The sequence below is a fragment of the Tenrec ecaudatus genome, chromosome 7 (assembly GCF_050624435.1).
Source record: "Tenrec ecaudatus isolate mTenEca1 chromosome 7, mTenEca1.hap1, whole genome shotgun sequence".
Taxonomy (NCBI): Eukaryota; Metazoa; Chordata; class Mammalia; order Afrosoricida; family Tenrecidae; genus Tenrec; species Tenrec ecaudatus.
Genome location: NC_134536.1, coordinates 31194632 through 31213068, shown reverse-complemented (window position 1 = coordinate 31213068; position 18437 = coordinate 31194632). Strand labels below are relative to the sequence as shown.

General features: G+C 42.5%; 1 pseudogene; it reads left to right on the top strand.

Moving 5' to 3' along the window:
* The first annotated feature begins 7140 nt into the window (after positions 1 to 7140).
* On the top strand, positions 7141 to 7236 carry LOC142453944 (U6 spliceosomal RNA; annotated as a pseudogene).
* The last annotated feature ends 11201 nt before the right edge of the window (positions 7237 to 18437 follow it).

Below are 18437 nucleotides of genomic sequence, written 5' to 3'. Positions count from 1 at the left end.
CGGATATTATAACAATCCATAATTCAGTTAGATCAGCATAATTTTACACTTGCTACCATTGTCAGTTTCAAAACATTTTCTTTCTTCTGGAACTCTTTGATATCAGCTCCCTTTATCCCCTCCTTCTCCCACCTTACCCCCCCCCCCGGAACCCTCATTATTATAGTTATTATTATTATTTGCCATATCTTACACCATCCAAAGTGTCCTTTCACCGGCAGTTCATTCTCCTGGAGTGGGGTTATACAGTCATCATTGCTATCAGCCACCCCTTCCCTCCCCTTTCCTGTCCCCACTTCCCATACACTCAGGGAATCATTACTTCTGGTACTGTTTCTTATGGGTTATCTATCTTGGCTTTCGTGCATCAAATGCTCTTAATTATACAAATGGGCATATGCAGGTCTAATATGATTAATGAGGTAAACAAAGACCATAATAGTAAGGGGAGGAAATATTAAAGAACTAGAGGATAGTTAAGGGTTTCATCAGAGCTATACCACTCCCTAGATTTATCATCCCTTCCATGTGGCCCTTCTGTGAGGGCCTTTTTTATTTACACTATGTCAAAGGGGCAGTTTTAGCATCCTTAAGGAATGCCAATGTGTTCATTTTCAATAATTTTGTTTGTTTGGGGAACAAAATGAAAACAAAAGGGACAGTATCAGGGTTGTAGGGTGAATGGGGTATGATCTAGTCAGTTCCCACTTACGGCGAGCCTGTGTCCAACAGAATGAAACACTCAGTGTCTGCTCCTGCCCCATTCTCACAATTGTTCTTATGTTTGAGCCGCTGTGATAGCCACCGTGTTGCTCTATCTTGCTAAGGGTCTTCCTCTTTTGTGCTGCCCTTCTACTTTGCCGAGCATAAAGTCCTTCTCCAGGGTCAAGTTCAGAAGATTAAGATTGAAGGGGTGGCGTTAAGCCTTTTAATCAGTATGACCTCGTTTGGAGTCGTTAAGGAGATAAATAGCTCACCGGAAGCAGGAAGCAGTCTGACTCGCTGGGAGACACACGGAACTACACTAGTGCCCTGAGCTGAGGGAGTCACATGGAGACCCCTGCCAGCACTGAGATGCTTACAATGCAACTGGATCCACAAGACTTCCCGCCCACTGGCCTGTGATCTTCCTGCATGCGGCGTCACTGCATGTGTTTCATGAATCTGAAGAGGACTTTATACATTTGTATCAAACATATGGGCTAATATCGGACTTGTGGACTTGATCTTGACTGGGCTGGGATGTTTTCTCAATATTCAATTGCTCTTGTATATAAACCTCTTTCTTATATACATATGAGTGTCTATGAATTTGTTTCTCTAGTCTACCCGGACTAACACAACTGGTCTCTCCTGATAACATGAGCAAAGTACCTAAGACAAAGTCTCACCATCCTTACTTCTAAGGAGCATTCAGGCTGTACTGCCTTCAAGACAGATCTGCTTGTTCTCAGCAGTACATGGTACTTTCAATATTCTTCCCCAGCACCATAATTCAAAAGCATTGATTTTTCTTTAGTCCTACTTATTCAGTGTCCAATTTTCAGATGCTCATGAGGCAATTGAAAATGCCATGGTGTGAGTTAGGAGCACCTTAGTCCTCAAAGTAACATCCGTGCTTTTCAACACTTTAAAGAGGTCTTGTGCCACAGATTTACCTAATGCAATATGTGATTTGAACTCTTGGCTGCTGCTTCCATGAACATTCGTTGTGGATGCAAGCAAGATGAAACCCTTGACAATTTCAATCTTTTCTCCATTTACCACGACACTACCTAATCGTCCAGTTGTGAGGATTCTGGCTTCTTTACACTGAGTTGTAACCCATACTGACAGCTGCAATTCTTACAGCAAGTACTTCTAGTCCTGCTCACATCCAGCAAGCAAGGTTGTCTCATCTGCATATTGCAGATTATAAATGATCCTTCCTCCAATCCCGATGCCACATTTTTCTTCATCTAATTCAGCTTTTCTGTTGATTTGCTCAGCAGACAGACTGACTAAGAGTGATGAGAAGATACAACCCTGACAAACACACTTCCTGCTTTTAAACTAAACAGTATCCCCTTGTTCTGTTTGCCCAACTGCCTCTTGATCCATATACAGGTGCCCCAGGAGCATAATAAAGAGTTCTGGAATTCTCGATCATCTCAAGGCTGCCCATAATTTGTTGTGGTCCACACAGTGGAATGCTTTGCATAGTCAATGAAACACAGGTAAACATCTTTCTGTTACGCTCTGCTTCCTGGAGTCAGCCATGAGTGGATGTGGCCAGGTTTCCTAATGAGACTCTCACAGGACAGCCTTTGCTGGCCTCAAAGAACGAGCAGGTGCATTGTCATGATAGGACCAAATGTCTCAGTGCAACTTCCTGGCCTTTTACTCACCAAGGAAGCTTTTAATTTTCTTAAAACTCCTTGCTAATAAGGGCCCATGATTGTCCTATAAATTTAGAGGAAATATGTGAAGATTACCCTTTGGGGACCCCCAGAATCAGGTGTCATAACCTAAATTGACCGCTCTGCCTTGAATTGAACTGGTCCACTGCATCTCTTTGAAAGTTTCTGTTTTAAATGAACCTTAAAATAACAATTAAGCCACCTAATGAGACTAACACATATGAGTCCGTTACTGAGAGAATTGTCTGGAGCCATCCACCGTTTGCCGAGACATGTAGAAACATGTCTGGTTTGGAAAAAAACCTATGCAAATATGAACTGGTACACTATTAAGCACACACACACACTTGCCTCCTTATGGATTTTAAGGCTTGGCCCTAACCAACAGGGGCTCCCAAGCCCCTCTCTGTAAGCCATAGACAATTCATTTTCATAGTAGGCTACAATGGATCTAACTGCCTAGTCTATTGATCAGTCTCTCCAAGGTGTATGCCAATTACAGGGCAGGCTTCAAACATAGACCTGGGAAAAAAGTATCAAACTAAGTTGTTTACAATTTACCCAGGAAGTGACAATCAACCTAGACAAAAATATCAAGTTCTCTGGGTTAGGAAAGTAGGGCAACTGTATGTAACTCCTCACAGTTAGAGAGGGGGAAATCTCTCAAAATGTTTTCCAAAGAACCAAAGTGAAAGGTCAAATACGGAACTCGCATCACCGCACGTATTTAATAGCATTTTAATATCTTATTGCCTTTATAACTTCGTTTCACAAAAACTACTTCCACTAAGCTACTTAGCCTAGTGAGGTGCACCCAGTAAGAAGCAACCCCATTGTTCTCAAGTTGATTCTGAGTCATGTAGATCATCTGAAGCTGTGATTCTTTCTAAAATCATTTTATTGGGGACTCACACAACTCTTATCTCAATCCACACATACATCAATTGTATAAAGCACATCTGTACATTCATTGCCCTCATCATTCTCAAAACATTTGCTCTTCACTTAAGCCCTTGGCATCAGCTCCTCATTTTCCCCCTGCCTCCCCTGTCCCCCCTCTCTCATGAACCATTGATAATTTATAAATTATTATTATTTTGTCATATCTTGCACTGTACGACGTCTCCCTCCACCCACTTTTCTGTTGTCCGTCCCCTAGGGAGGAGGTTATATATAGATCCTTGTAAGCGGTTCCCCCTTTCCACCACCCCCTCCCTCCACCCTCCCGGTGTCGCCACTTGCAGCCCTGGTCCTGGCCGCTGTAGCTAGTTTCGTCTCTCTCCTTCAGAGCCGCTGGTGGGTTTGAACGGCCCAGCTTGCGGTTAGCAGGCTAACACGGCCTGACAGTGCCAAGGAAGAGGAATAGTCAGTCCATTTTACAAATGAAAAGATTAAAAGACCGAGGCTGAGATTGCCTAGGAAAATTCCCCAGATGTGCACCTAGTAAGTGGCAGAGCCAGGGCTTGAACCTGGGTGTTAGGTCTTGTGGTGAAGTAAAAGTACTTGGCCTGGCTCGCCTATTCATAACCTTTGTAACTCCTGCACAGTGCGTGTGTGGGAGAAGGCAAATAAAGTGCTGCAACCTACCTTGGGTAAAAGAGTGAGCTACTTCAGAATCACTGGAAGATGATCCCAAGACCAAGAAAGGAGAGCCACTGGTGGGGCGCCTGTAAGATCTCTGTTGGAAGTAGCAGAGGCAGCAGAGGCCTCAACACCAAGCCCATGAAACTGAGCAGAGAAGTCACCCCAAGACAGTGAGGGAAAGCGGAGGAGCTGTGCTTAGAGCAGGAGGCAGAGGGGTAGCCTTCCAGAAAAAGGCAGGCCTCAAGGGATCACGTGGCTGAGAGACTGAGGCCCAGAGAAGAGATGCCTACCCACATGGCTGAGAAGAGGCATTGCAGGCAGAGGACTATATCTTTAACATGTTTCCACTTGTCCCTTCCCTAATAAACCCCATCATCATGAGTATTGAGGTGAATTCTGTGTGGCCATTGTCATGGAGTATGAACCCAGCATGGAAGTCAAGTGTCCTGGAGGAGATGGTGGGTGTCAGAATAAGGCAGAGAAGGATGGAGAGTGGAGGCTTGTCTGGCTTCTGCTTCATGGCAATCATCCTGGGACTGGTGTGGGGTTGGATTCGCCTCCCTGGTGTAGCCAGAGGGGGTCCCCATGCCAGCTACTCAGGTCCTTTCTTCTTTTCAACTCTCGGCCTTTGAGTCGATCCACCTCACAGGGATGCTACAGGACAAAGCAGACCTGTTTCGTGGGGTTTCCAAGTCGATACATCTTTATGGAAGCAGGCCGCCTCATCGTTCTCCCCAGGAGGCACTGTGGGCTCCGATTGCTGACGTCCCAGTTAGCAGTTAGTTGAGCACCAAACCACTGTGCCACTAGGGATCCTTTTTCTGCTGAAGGGGGTTAGCATTGGTTCGCCTACTACTTAACAGGTTTACGTTGAGAATTTAACTTGCTGTATCATCTACCCTTTACAACTACTCGGGGAGAGAAAAAACAAATGAAAACCAAAAGGGGAGGACCGCGTGAGGAGGAGGCCCACAGGGGTCTAAGTGGACCCATTGCAGTGGAGTGGATCCGGGCTCCTGATGACTCCACACGCTTCAGCGTAGACCGTGCTCCATGGCCTTCAGTGGCTGGTTTTTCAGCAGTAATCACCAAGCCTTTCTTGCACAGCACTTCAGCGCGGACTCATATCTCCAACCCTATGGTTAGTGGCCAACCACGCTAGCTGTTCATGCCACCCAAAGATGCCACCTGTCAAGCCACTTTCCCCAAACCCGTCTATTAGGATACGGTAGAGTTTGCATGTAAACCCAGAATAGTTTTCATTCCACTGTATTCCATACGTGCTTAGGAATGTTGCTCATGAGATCAAGAGATGATATCAAAAACACAATAAAAGCAAGTTGAGTTTGGAACAGGTGAAACTGACATCAGCAACTATCTCATCAAGGTTAGGCAGCTCTCTGGCAGCTCACACTGGTCCAGGGTACGGAACCGAGAGCAAAAGGGCATCATGGGCTAGTGGTCGGAGCTACTTAACTGTCCACACTAGATGCTCTTTTTTTTAAATGGCTATGATTGTTTGAAAGTAGATGACTTAACCTTTCTTGTGAAGTGTCTCTGGGTAGATTTGAACCATTAACCTTTGTATTCATAGCTGATCTCTGAACTGTTTACACTAGCCAGGGGCTTTGGTTATTTTAATAAACACTAATTACTAATCTATTTAGGAAAGGAACAAGATTGGATGTAAGTATCTTTCTTGGTCCTTATTGCTCTCCATTATAACAAAAGACTCCTTCTAGAATCAGTGAGGGGTTAATGTGCAGGGGAATTCAAATAAGCCCACAGACACCCTCTAACAAATTATTTATCCCTTATGTTTTTAAAATGCATTCATTCTTTGTATTGCTTTAGACATGTAGAAACAGCTTTAAAAAGAACTTTCATTTAAAGCTTGGGATGTAAGCAAAAGTCCCTTTAGAAGAAAAACATTGAGGAAAGCGTTCAGAAATAGTTTAAAGAATGCGTGTTCACCAAAACATATGAAAGTAAACATATTTAACATCAGGTGGGAAAGTTTATAGCAGCCACGTGAGATGGCAGCCCCTTTGGAGGCTTCAGTTTAAGAATCGTTCGCTATTTTGACACATGACTGAATGATTTTCTCCTGGGTGCACTGGACTTTTGTGAGAATTTCTTTCCTTTCCCCTGAATGATGTTCACACTGACCTGGTTCATGACGCTGACTCAGATGATAGACTGACTGTGGTTTGAAGAGGTTACTTCATAATTCGAACATCTTTGTCATTGACCATCCCTGGGGATTCCAAAGTATTTCTACCCTGAAAGGAACTCCCCTTTCCTCAATAAACCCCAGCTCCCAATAAGAAATTAGCCACTTCTGTTAGTGAAAATGGGACGTTTTTAAAGTACTAACTAATAGTAAAACCAGGTCAAGGAAACTCTCTCTGAAATGCATTATTGACCATATTAGGAAAAGACACACGAGAGAGAAAAAAAGCTTCATAAAACATAAACTGGAATCATGTTATTAAAAGCTAACTACCGGGGGTGGGGTGGGAGGAGCATGGAGTGGACACCCAATGCCCATCTATAGACAATTGGACATCCCCTCACAGAGGGGTTACAGGGAAGAGATGAGCCAGTCAGGGTGCTGTACATCACTGATGAAACACACAACTTTCCTCTAGTTCTTTGGTGCTTCCTCCCCCCACTATCACGACCGCAGTTCTACCTTACAAATCGGATTAGTCCAGAACATGCACACTGCTACAGACAAGAGCCCGAAACACAGGGAACCTAAGATTGATAAACCCCTCAGGGCTTACAAAGAGAATAGAGATACCAGGGAGGTTAGGGAAGGGTGGGGATAGAAAGCAGGAATCGATCACAAGGATCAATTAGAACCCCCTCCCAAGGGGACAAATAATGGAAAAGTGGGTGAGGAGCGATGGAGGACAATGTAGGATATGGAAATAATCATCTACAGCTTATCAAGGGTTCATGAGGGAGGACGGGTGGGAAGGGAGGGGGAAGAAATGGGGAGCTGACATCAGGGGCTCAAGTAGGAAGAGAATGCTTTGAAAATGATGATGGTGGCATATTACAGAATGAATGTATGGATTGTGATAAGAGATGTAAAACCCCCAAATAAAAGGTTTTTTTTTTTTTAAATAGTGCCTGCTTCGGGGGCACATATACTTAAAAAAAAAAAATTGGAACAATACAGAGAAGATTAGCCTGGCACCTATGCAAGGATGACACGCAAATTTGTGAAGCGTTCCATATTAAATAAATAAAAAATAAAAATTTACTATCCAAATGGTTGTTGTTATTACTGCTTTTATCAATAAAATAAATTCAAGTTAGGGTGAGAGGGAAGAAAACAACAACCAAACTAATTGCCCACAAGTCGATTCCAACTCCTATGGGATGGAGTAGAACTGCCCCCGGGGGGTTCTGAGACTGAAGCTCTTCGGGAGCAGAAAGCTTCTTCTTCCTCCCTCGGATCGTCCGGGGTTTCAGACTGCTGACCTTACGGTTCACAGCACAACTAGTAACCCGCGACACCCCCAGGGTTCCTAGAAAATAAAAAACGATAGCTGATAATCTACCTAAGGACTCTTGCTCCGCTTTGAAGATAATTCACAGGTAAAGCATCTATTTCTGGGCAGTCTTTACTCAAATTCATCATAGATAAACACTGACATACACTGCACTTCCTGTGTGCTATCTTGCAACAACGGGCATGGGACACCCAGCAGTTAGAAAGCTCACTGTTGAATGGAGGAGTTCATACTATAGTGATAACCCTTTATACTGATTACAGATTATTATGCACGGACTCCCGGAGGGCTGTGCTCTGTCCTCAGATGGCATAAATGAGGGGACACAGGAGCCTATGGACAGGCTCACATAGCCCATGTTCAATGTATTTCCTGATGACAGACTTTCATGGGAGGTTTTCTATTTATTTTTCAAGTAGAGACTGTATTTATTTTTCAAATGGATTCACTTACACTCACGCCTCACTTATCAATCTAGCTAGAGTCCAAAGACTAGGTCATTATGTAACAACTGGTATTATGGGGAAAAACAGTTAAGATGATCAAAATAGAGGATGATTACATCACTACTTAACTGCTAAGTGACATCATTTCTGCCAAGCCACTGAAAATCACAGTGCAACCAAGCTGATAACTCACCTTAACCTTCGCACCCAGTATTTCTTTTGCTTTGAACCTTGGTATTTGTTAAAAAACCAAAATGTTATTCTTAGTACATTGTCTATGTACAACATAGTCAGATAGCTGATTTTTTGCTATTATCATAAATGTGTAATGTCAGATAATGAGATAGTTGATAAGTAAGGAGTAGGTGTAGTAACTTACTGGCCAAGGTGGATTAGTCAGTACATCCTGAAAAAATACAATGCACTCATTTTTAACCCAGAAACATTTTTTTAAAGTAAGAGCCTAATTAAGATTTTTAAAAAAGAAGAAATCTATCTGAAAATTAAAAGGGTACTGGTCAAAAATTCAACAGTGGTTGACGTTATACCAAAATCGAGCCCAAGGTTTCTTCGATGCTATATTACAGTAGTTACGGTGAATTTACAGAGTGAAAATAGTGTGGCGCTTTGTGCAAATCACAGTGGTTTTGTTTGATTGTGTGTTTTTTACTTTTTATGTGAATTGTGTCAAGGTTTCAAGGGAGATTAATTTTCCATTCAACAATTCATACACATTTTGTTTCATCTTATTGATTGCAATCCCCACAATGAAAATAATTTGGTATGAAACAACATACTATAGATAAAATACTTGAACTTTTCAGATTTAAAATTCCCAAGTAGAACAATGAATAATGGGACTTTTTAAGGGATTAAATGATTCAGCTTCACTATTTAGCTTTATTCAGTGTTCGAAAACAAACAAAAAGGGTACACATAAAATGTCATGGCTGTGTGCTTAGGGAGTGTACTCAATTTATCCTGGGTCAGTCATCCACTTTTCCCTACCCTCACCCCTCAAACAAGGACGTGCACAATCTGATTCTTTTCACAGAACCTCACCAAATGCCTTGGGCATGAACGATTCCATCAATCAGTGCTTCTAAGTGTCCATGTGAGGTCTGGGAACAGATGACTGGCTACTCTCTAAAGACAGCATTGGGAAGTGTCAATGAACCAATTCAATATTTTCTAAACTCACCTACTTATAAGAATCACAAGGCCAACGTGGAACGAACACATTTCCAGGACTCTGTTCAAGCAATTATGAGTTGTGAGGAGCCTAGGAACCTCAATTCTTAACAAGTAATTCCTGCTGATTACTATTGACCAAACAGATTTAGGAAATACTAAGCAAGGTGACTGACTTTGCTATTTACAATATTTCATTTGGTTGATTATGGCCTCTCTACCAAGGACATTCTCAATGGTCCTATTGTCAACTCCCATCCTCATTTTCCTCTTGGAATCTCACCTGCTCCCTTAAATGAAGATGGTTGAAAATCGTATCCCAGTCTGCCCTCCTCACAGGAAATTCCAATCCATTCGTGCCTGAAGTTATCATTGATAAACCATTCACTAAAATCCTAGTAAGTAGAGTGATACGTGTTCGGTGCAAGAACTTCTAAAACTATGGGGAGATGGCATAAATGTATCATTCAAACGGGCTTCAGGGCAAAAACAAAACACTTGGAGAAGTGAAAATGTCTGAGGCCTGAAGTTAGGGAGTATACCAAAGAAACGAACTTCCCAATCTCTTGTTCACACTTCCTCCAGACAAAATGATTTGCACATTCCTACTTCAGAAGATATTAGGTTCTACTGTGATCAAAGTTTGTGATATGATATTTGTGTATTTTGAGCATAAATGGTCAGGTATGTGAATATGGTAACTCCCACTAATGCAGGAACCACATGAAGAACTCTATTCATTCAGCAGCAGTCTACAAAATGCCTATTCTAGGCCACATGGCACTTTTTAAGCCAATCTACAGAGACTAACCAGTCCTGGTGGCTTCGTGGGTAACATGTTGGCCTCTTAGTCCAAAGGTCAGCATTTCATACCCATCAGCCACTCCTCAGGAGAAAGAGCTGTCATTTCGGAAACGCCAAGGAACAGTTCTGCTCTGTCCTGTAGGGTTGTTATGGGCTGAAATTCAGTTGTTGTTCACACTGGAGGAAGTGTGAACAAATTAGATGCTGGTCTCTAAGATACAACAGCTGAGCTTCAAGGGGCTCCTCACTAATTGGGATAACGTCTGTTATACGAATAATAATAATAATACGAATATTTGTTAAGACACATATATAGTATATATGACATATATATGTTTAAATACATCTGTGGACATACATATAGACATACACATACTTATATATGAAAAATGCTATGAGAGCAGAGAAAACAACACCATAGGTGTGAGGAAGAATCACTATAACAAAGGAAATGGCACATATTTTTGTACGTGTCTATTTTTTATCTTCTGCGAACACCGTTCTAAGCCTAGTAAGAGGACATTTGCACTACTTTGCACATCGGCTCTTGTTCCCTTTGCAGTTGTCATTGGTGTGGCTCCTCCCAGGCGTCTGGAGAATGGTGCCCAGGCAGGTCCTGGGGAACTGCGAGCCTTCCCATTCCAGGGAGTTAGGAATTTGAGTTGTACTTTAAGCTAGTTGTAGACTTGAAGTATGTAGTACAGAGAACATTCATAGATCTGCACTTCAGGTTTATTTTCAGAGTTGAATACGTGCAAGTAAACTTCTTTGACTATCAAAGTGTTCGGTGATTAGGTGGAAAGGTATCTCTCTATTCTATCCTCTTCCTATACCTGTTACATTTCAAATGAAAACAAACAAACAACTTCCACTCCCACTCAAGACTTCAGGTCCATCCACAATATAATCCCAACTGAATTTTTCTACCTTAATCCTTCATTTATTAGTGAAATGGAAATCCATATATATAAGAAAATTGAAATGGTATCGTCCATTAATGAAAGTCTAGACACAACAGAAGGAGTGTCTTCTTTTTTGCTCACACATTCCAAAAGTCGGTGCACATTTGGCTGTTTGAAATCTGAATTGTGCTGCCTTATAAAATGAAAAGTATTCAAGATTGTTGGATTTCCCAAAATGGCAACGCAGTGCTTGCTGCCAGGTAAGCAGTGGACTGCTAGTGACAAGATCAGCAGGTCAGACCACAGGCTGCTCTGCAGGAGATAGTCTAACTATCTGCTCCCGAACAGATTCTAAGCCTCAGGCTCCCAGCAGAGCATTGCTATAAGTCAGAGACTGACTCATTCTCAGTGGGGATTTTTTGAGGGGAGTGTTAACCCTATTATTCCATCATTTGTCTATCAGTTTGTCAGACTGTGGTGGCTTGCATGCTGCTGTGATGCTGGAAGCTGTGTCACCAGTAGGGTCACCTACTGGTTCAAATGCCAGCCAGGTTACTCAAGGTGAACACGTTCCAGTGGGGTTTCCAGACTAAGGAACAGATTATGAAAAGGGACTATCCTGCTTCTGTGGGATGAGCTACTGAAGGCCTTATGGATAGCAGAGGAAAATTGTCAGATATAGTGCTAGACGATGAGCCCCTGAGGTTGGAAGGCACTCAAAATCAGCGGCTGTAGGAATGGGCTCAAACACAACAATTGTGAGGATGGCACAGGACCTGGCATTGTTTCCTTGTGTTGTTCATGGGTTGCTATGGGTTGGAACCAACTCGATGGCATCTAGCCACACCACCTTGTTATTATACTACTGCTCTTGTAGAGCAATCAGGTAATTATGGAGTACTTAGGAAAATGTATTCCTTTATAATAAACTTCTCTAGTAAAAAATAAAACAATATAGTGTTAAAAAAATTTTTAATGTCATCCAAAGGCTGATCTCTGTGGGACATCAACCAGATGCGAGCAATGGACAGTTCTAATTCCCTTTGGTAACAGTATAGCTGAGGACCATGGCTTCTAAATCCAAAAATGAGTGGATGAGAGCAGCCAGCAAAGTGTATTTTTCTAATCTGGAGAAAGCCGTTCTCTCTGTGATAGGGACACATATGAGCATAGGAGGATCTAGCTCTCTTCTAGTGAGCTGAGAAAACTTGGATCCCGAAAAAGCCAGGCATCCTGGGGAGCACAAGCAGTGTACACTCAACTGCTAACCTAAAGGATGATGGTTCAAACCCACACCGCAGAAGACAGGCTTTTAACAATCTCCTTCCGGAAAGATTAGAGCCAAGAAAATGCTCTGGTCAATTCTACTCCATAGCACATCGGGCAGCCAGGAGCCAGCTTTGACTTTATGGCAATGGGCTTGGTTTTGAGTTCACAGAGCGACTGTGGGAGAGAGAGAGGAAGGCAGTGAACAGGCCCACCCTGGAGATGAGCGACTGGTCCATGAAGCTATTTGCTCTACTTGCCTGAGACGCGACACTCAGGAAGAACTGCAAACTGTCCGCCACACTGTAGGCGCTGGACCCGGACATCAACTGATTTTTGAACAGGAGTCCAATAGCAAATTAGCCAGACAAGCAGGATCTGGAAAATGGTACCCAGGCAGGTCCTAGGGAACTGCGAGTCTTCCCATTCCAGGGAGTTAGGAATTTGAGTTGTACTTTCTACCTTAATTCTTCGTTTATTAGTGCAGTGGAAAATATACATGTATAAGAAAATTGAAATGATAGCATTGAGAACTGAAATTGTAAACTTTGTTTGTAGTACACAGAACATTCATAGATCTGTACTTCAGGTTTATTTTCAGTAAAGTTATTTGACAACCAAACTTTAAGGTAATTAAATTCAATGGTATCTCTCTATTCCACAAATGTGTTACTAAATCAGTTCAATCTCAAATTTAAAAAAAAGATATGCCTGTTTAAGGAATAATTCATTTCACTAATAAATTAAGGTAGAAAGAAGAATTAAGGTAGAAAAGTCCAGTTAGGATGATATTGTGGATGGACCTGAGGCCCTGAGTGGAAGAGTTGAAAAAATTAAATTGTTAGAGGTAGCAAGAGATATTTTTAATGAGTTTTTGTACAGCTGTAATACGTTACGCTCATGAGACAAAACTCCGAGAACGTGCTTTTTAAATGAATTCTTCCAAAGGTTGTCTATACAATCACAGGATTTTGAGGCTGGTTACAAAGGGCAAGCAAAGATTGAGACTAGAGGCAGAGATTTTTCAACAGGAGCAGCACCACAATATGGTGCCTCTAACCAGTGGGAGGTGTCAGAGATAAGGGACAGAACCGATGCCAATGATTGAAGTCTGTGGGAATTGGAGGACTAAACTCTCGTTTATTGAAAATACGGAGTCCAGAAGGAGGAAAATTTCTGATGTTTTGAGGTTAAGGTGAGTTTGAGATCACCAGCAGGAACTTCATTTGGAAATCGGCCAGTGGGAGCCCTGGAAAAGCCCAAGGATAGAGTGGCAGGCTAGCAGTTCATTCACTTGGACATCTCCATCGAGTCCTCTGCAGGGGGTGAGCTGTAACGGGCTGTGGAGAGTTAGAAAAGACTTCCTCCTAGAAAACAATTCACAAGTTGAGTGGAGAAGATGAGCCAGTGAAAGTGATGGAGAAAAATAACCAGAAGTAGGCGCATAAGCAAAAAAACCAGGTTAGTGTATTCTCCCAGAAAGTAATACAGAGAATTTCAAGAAAAGTCTATAAATACCACAGAAATGTCAAGGTCATTGGGTTTGGTACTAAAGGGGCCACTGGCAAACTCTGAATGAGAAGTTTCAGTACAGCAGTGGGGTTAGAAACCCGAATGGATTGGGGAGAGCAGGGCAAGTGCAGAATTCAAGGGGGGTTGGCAATAAAGAGACAGGAAGTACATTTGCCCCTTTAATCATGTATCTAGTCACTCAACAATAATTACTGAGGGCCAATCTTGGCACAAGACATGGTATCAGATATTAAGGAAACTGTCTATCCCCTTGTGGGGCTCACGTTCTAGTAAAGTTTGGGGATTTTTTTAAAGAGTTCCCAGAAAAATAAAACAAGGGTGTTGTGAAAAGTGCAATTAAGAAAATAAGGAAGACAACGAGGCATTCAAGTGATACATAGTCCCTGTCTTTCAAAAGTTTCCACTAATGTTGAAGAGAAGAAAGTTGAAAACAAAGTATTGCAACTATGTAAAATATGCACTCATATCAAAATATGCTGAGCGGAGTGAGAGCCTGAAGAAAGAGCAGCACCATTCACCAGAAAGCAGCATAAGATGCCTCAGAAAAAGCTCTCTGATTCTTGAGCCGAATCTCAAGAACCATCAGCCATCAGAGAAGTGACCTGGATGGGGAAAGGCACTACTGGCCAGAGGCAGCACCTGCCTCGAGACAAGGTGGGTTAGAGGAAGAAGAGCAATTTTGAATGACTAGACTATAAGGTTCAATGTTGGAACGGGAGAGGAGGTGAAAGAGAGGTCGCAGAGGCCAAGACACAGAGAGTCCTATTTTTCCAAAAAAGAAGTCGGATTTCCTCCTACAGATCATGGTGGTCATTGGAGGGCTTTAAAGAAAGGCATGGCAAAGCTAGATACTGTAGTCTGAGACCAGATGGAGGAGGGATTGGAAAAATCCCAGATGCGAGGGAAGAAAACCAAGGCAAGGAAAGCAGTGATGGTCTGAATTTGGGAAACAACTATGGGGTAGAGAGAATGAAACTGAAAGAGGCTAAGCAGGTGCACTTTTGGAGCTTTGGCCACTGTGTAAACATGAGAGTAAGAAAGGAGAACCCCGGGACAGTGCTCATCCCTGAACTTCGAAACAGTGAGGCTAGGAAGCAGGCTGGAGCAAAGCAGGAGACAACTGGAAAGTGGCCAATGAAGTGGCATAAAGCTGGAATGAAGGAAGCGACCAATGATAAACGAACGCAATGGTTATCAAGTAGCATGGAGGTCAAGCTGAGACTAGGCGTGAGAATCAGTAGTCAAGTACACTGGCGGCCACGTGAGTTTGCTAGGGGCATTTAAGCGGGGAGGGAAGGAAAAGGGGCAGCCTTCACACTGGAGTGGATGTGGGAATGGCAGAACAGCAGTAGGCCAAGCAGAAACAAACTCTCAGAAACTGAGAAAGGCACAGAGGAAAAATGTTTCACAGAAATAGGGATCTAGGAAGGAGACTTCTCATCCTAAATCCCTTTGATATGAAGGTTTTTTTTTTACTATATTATCCTCTTCATAATTAAAAAGTAAAAGCTTCACAGAGCTTGCGTTCCATGTTGGGTTGGATGAAGAACCAGCAAAGGACTAGAGAACAGGAGATTGGAAATAGAGAAGGCCACAGAAAATGCTTTGAGGTCACACAAGAGATTCAGTGGCAGGTAAGGGATCAGAATTAGTCAGCCTAAGAATTAGTCAGCCGAAATTCACGCCTAAGAATAATGGAGGCGTTTCAGTTGACCTGGAATGCTAAGGTGTGGCCTTGCTCAAGACGCAGGTTCTTTGCATTGAAGTGGTCAAGGGGTAGCATGAGGTTTTGTATCAGAAGAGAGTAAGTCTGGATGTCGATGTCACGGCCAGGAAGGGAGAGGACACCTTTTGAGGAAGATGGATACGGACCACAGCAGCCCTTCCTGTGGTCTGGAAGGTTTGTCACCATCGCTCAACACACCAGCCCTCTGTCCCTGCTGCTCAGCCCGGCTGGCCTTCTTTCGGTTCCTTGAACACTCGACTCCAGTTCTCCTCAGAGCTTCACCAGGCGATTTCCTCTTCTGAAAAGGTTCTAACGCTTCAGCTTCGACTCCTTCTTCCATCCCCATCACATCTCATTTTGAGTGTCACTTCCCCAAGAGATTTTCCCCAAGTTCTAGTCCCTAAGTCTGGGTTAGAATCATCGGTAAGACTTCCCCAAATTACCTAGCACTTCTCATTAACATGGACCACTAAATATGTCTGTATGGATGTGTGTACAGCCAATCTCTCCATGGAGACGCTTTCTGAAGAGAGGGTCCCTACGTGCTTTGTGTACCAAGACAATTTCGATCCTTAATGAAGTCCTCACTTGCTCGTTGTTACCAGGCCTTGCTCTAACAAGGATTGGACGTGGTGCAATACAATTGCATGGAGAATTTTGATATAAATTATTAACATAATATCATATTAAATACAGTCAAAATATTAGTGTTTATTTTCAGTGGAGGTTTTTCTCCATTTGGCTTGGTTATTGTTGTTGGGTGTTTTGTTGTTTTGCTTTGTTTGGGGATGAGGGGGTTGGTATGGTTTTCTGTGTATGAAATCCAAGAGAGGTCAAACTGTAGAAAGAGTAACTGGATTGACCATTTCTTGGGTGTGTGGGAGGGCAGCTTGGGGGAAAATGAGGAGCCAATAATAATGTGTACAAGAAAGAAGAAAGTTTTCTAAAATTGATTGTGATAATGATTGTACAACTCTTCCTAATATGATTCAACTGTTGAATTGTATTCTAGGTGAGTTATATGACAATAAAACTATTTTAAAATTATAGACAATGTTTAAGTGGATAGAGAGGTAAATGGTTCATTGGATGGTAAATTAGTCCATTTTCTAAATTCAGCTATTTACAGTACCAATACGTAACAATAAAAGAAGCTCCTACCCCCAAACACTATTCTTGGTATTTCTAGGTCTGCCTCTGTGCTAAATTAATCTTGGGACACCATTAGAGTCATGTTTATTCCCTCTTAAAGTTGTCAGAGCCTCCCTTTTCCCATTCCTAACAAAGCTAAAGTCTTGACTGCCTTTCAGTGGGCTCTATGTTTGGCTGCCTTTGTTTGGCTGACTTTGCTTGGCTCAAGTCCTGCCAGTTTCTTGGCTTTCCCATTAGCTTGTGTTCATCTCTTATCACAGGGATTTGGCCACTGAGCTTCCCTCTCTTGGAAGACCCTCATTGGTCTCTAGAACCCATCAGGGATTGCTGTTCTCATTCCAGACCTAATTCAACTCTCAGTTCCTTCGTGTGGCTTTCAGTCCCAGGGCCACTCCAAGTCTTTTTGATATAGTCCCTTCTGTAGTCCTATCTCATTTGACCATCTGAACCACATGGCGGTATGTACTTCATTAGATGCTGTCCTGAATCACTCTCGGTTGATCTTTGGAACTACACGTATCTCATACTAGATAAGAACTTTCTCATCTAGCTAAGGGAGCCACGGTTCCAAATCACCTAAATTACCTTTGTGTACCCCGAGAGCCTCTTAGACTGGTTGGGTTAACTGTGTCCTGAACATCCGAACACCTTTAGACATGCTTGTAACTGGAGAATTTCCTTTTTAATTAATAACATTTGAGAAACTACGTACGCAACCAACCTTTTCCTGTTTATTACAGTCTTGTCTGAACAAACGTTTGTGACTGGGAGGATTGTCACTTTGAATTATGAACAATCCTTTCTGCAACACAAATTAAGCATTTTACTGTCATAAGACTCGGTCCCCAGGCAGTTAGTAAAGGTAGCACGCTACTCCCGAGGGAGACTGGACGGAGATGAGAATGCCTAGCGTCTCATTGTTGTTTTCTCCCAGCTGATTGCACGCACACTCATAACATCTTAAGAAATGGCTTTTAAAATTTGTCAAAAGCAACTCAGGGATTTTGCGATGACGCTCCATGAACCGAACAGCTCTTTCCAATGATGCGCTCAGCTCCCCATGCCACGAAAGTTGAGCAAGCTCTGCTTTTTGAAACAGCTGAAGAAACATGTCCTAGAGGTTCAGTTAAATCAAAGCATCTCAAAGTATGAAGTCAATAAAAAAAGAAACTGAAAGGAAATCTGTATCCCACCAGCCGCTAATTCTGTGTCTGTGTGGTTGTTAAGCTAGTATTGTATTAATCAAAATAATCACTAGGTGCCAGGTTAGTATCCAAAGCGGATCTTGCACTCTGTTGGCACTAACACAGAGGCACATAATCACTCGCCAGCAGGGAAGACGCCTCAGACAACTTAGAGAATTTCAGATGGTCTTGTTTAAAACAGAAAGCTAACACTACATCAGAGATCAAAGGTTTGAATATGGTTTTGTTTGCTTGTTGTTGTTTATTCAATTCCATAAAGATACGCTGTTTGTCTATCCTTCTTTATCCTTTAAGAAAAAGTGGTATACTATTTCTAGGTTCAGTGGTCCTCTTGAGAGAAACAAACAAACAAAAAAATGCAGCCAAAGTAATTCTGGAATATCCAGGAATTCTGAGCTCACCGAACAGGAAGTTACCAAATATGGGCATACAATGAGATCAATCCCAGCGCAAATCCTCTGAAGCATCTGGAGCCGGGAATGCCCACTTTAAGAAGTTCTTTCCCAAATACAATCAAAAGGATCTGTTTAATTGCTAAAAAAAAAATAGCTGGTGTGGAGAGGGGGGAACCAGTCACGTTGTGGGGAAACACTCAGAGTTTTCTACAGACTCATAAGATCCAAGTCATCAGAGGCCCCCACCTCAGGAGACAGGGCTCCCGTGGCATTTCCTTCTGCTCCATGCGGTATCTTTCTGTTTCAT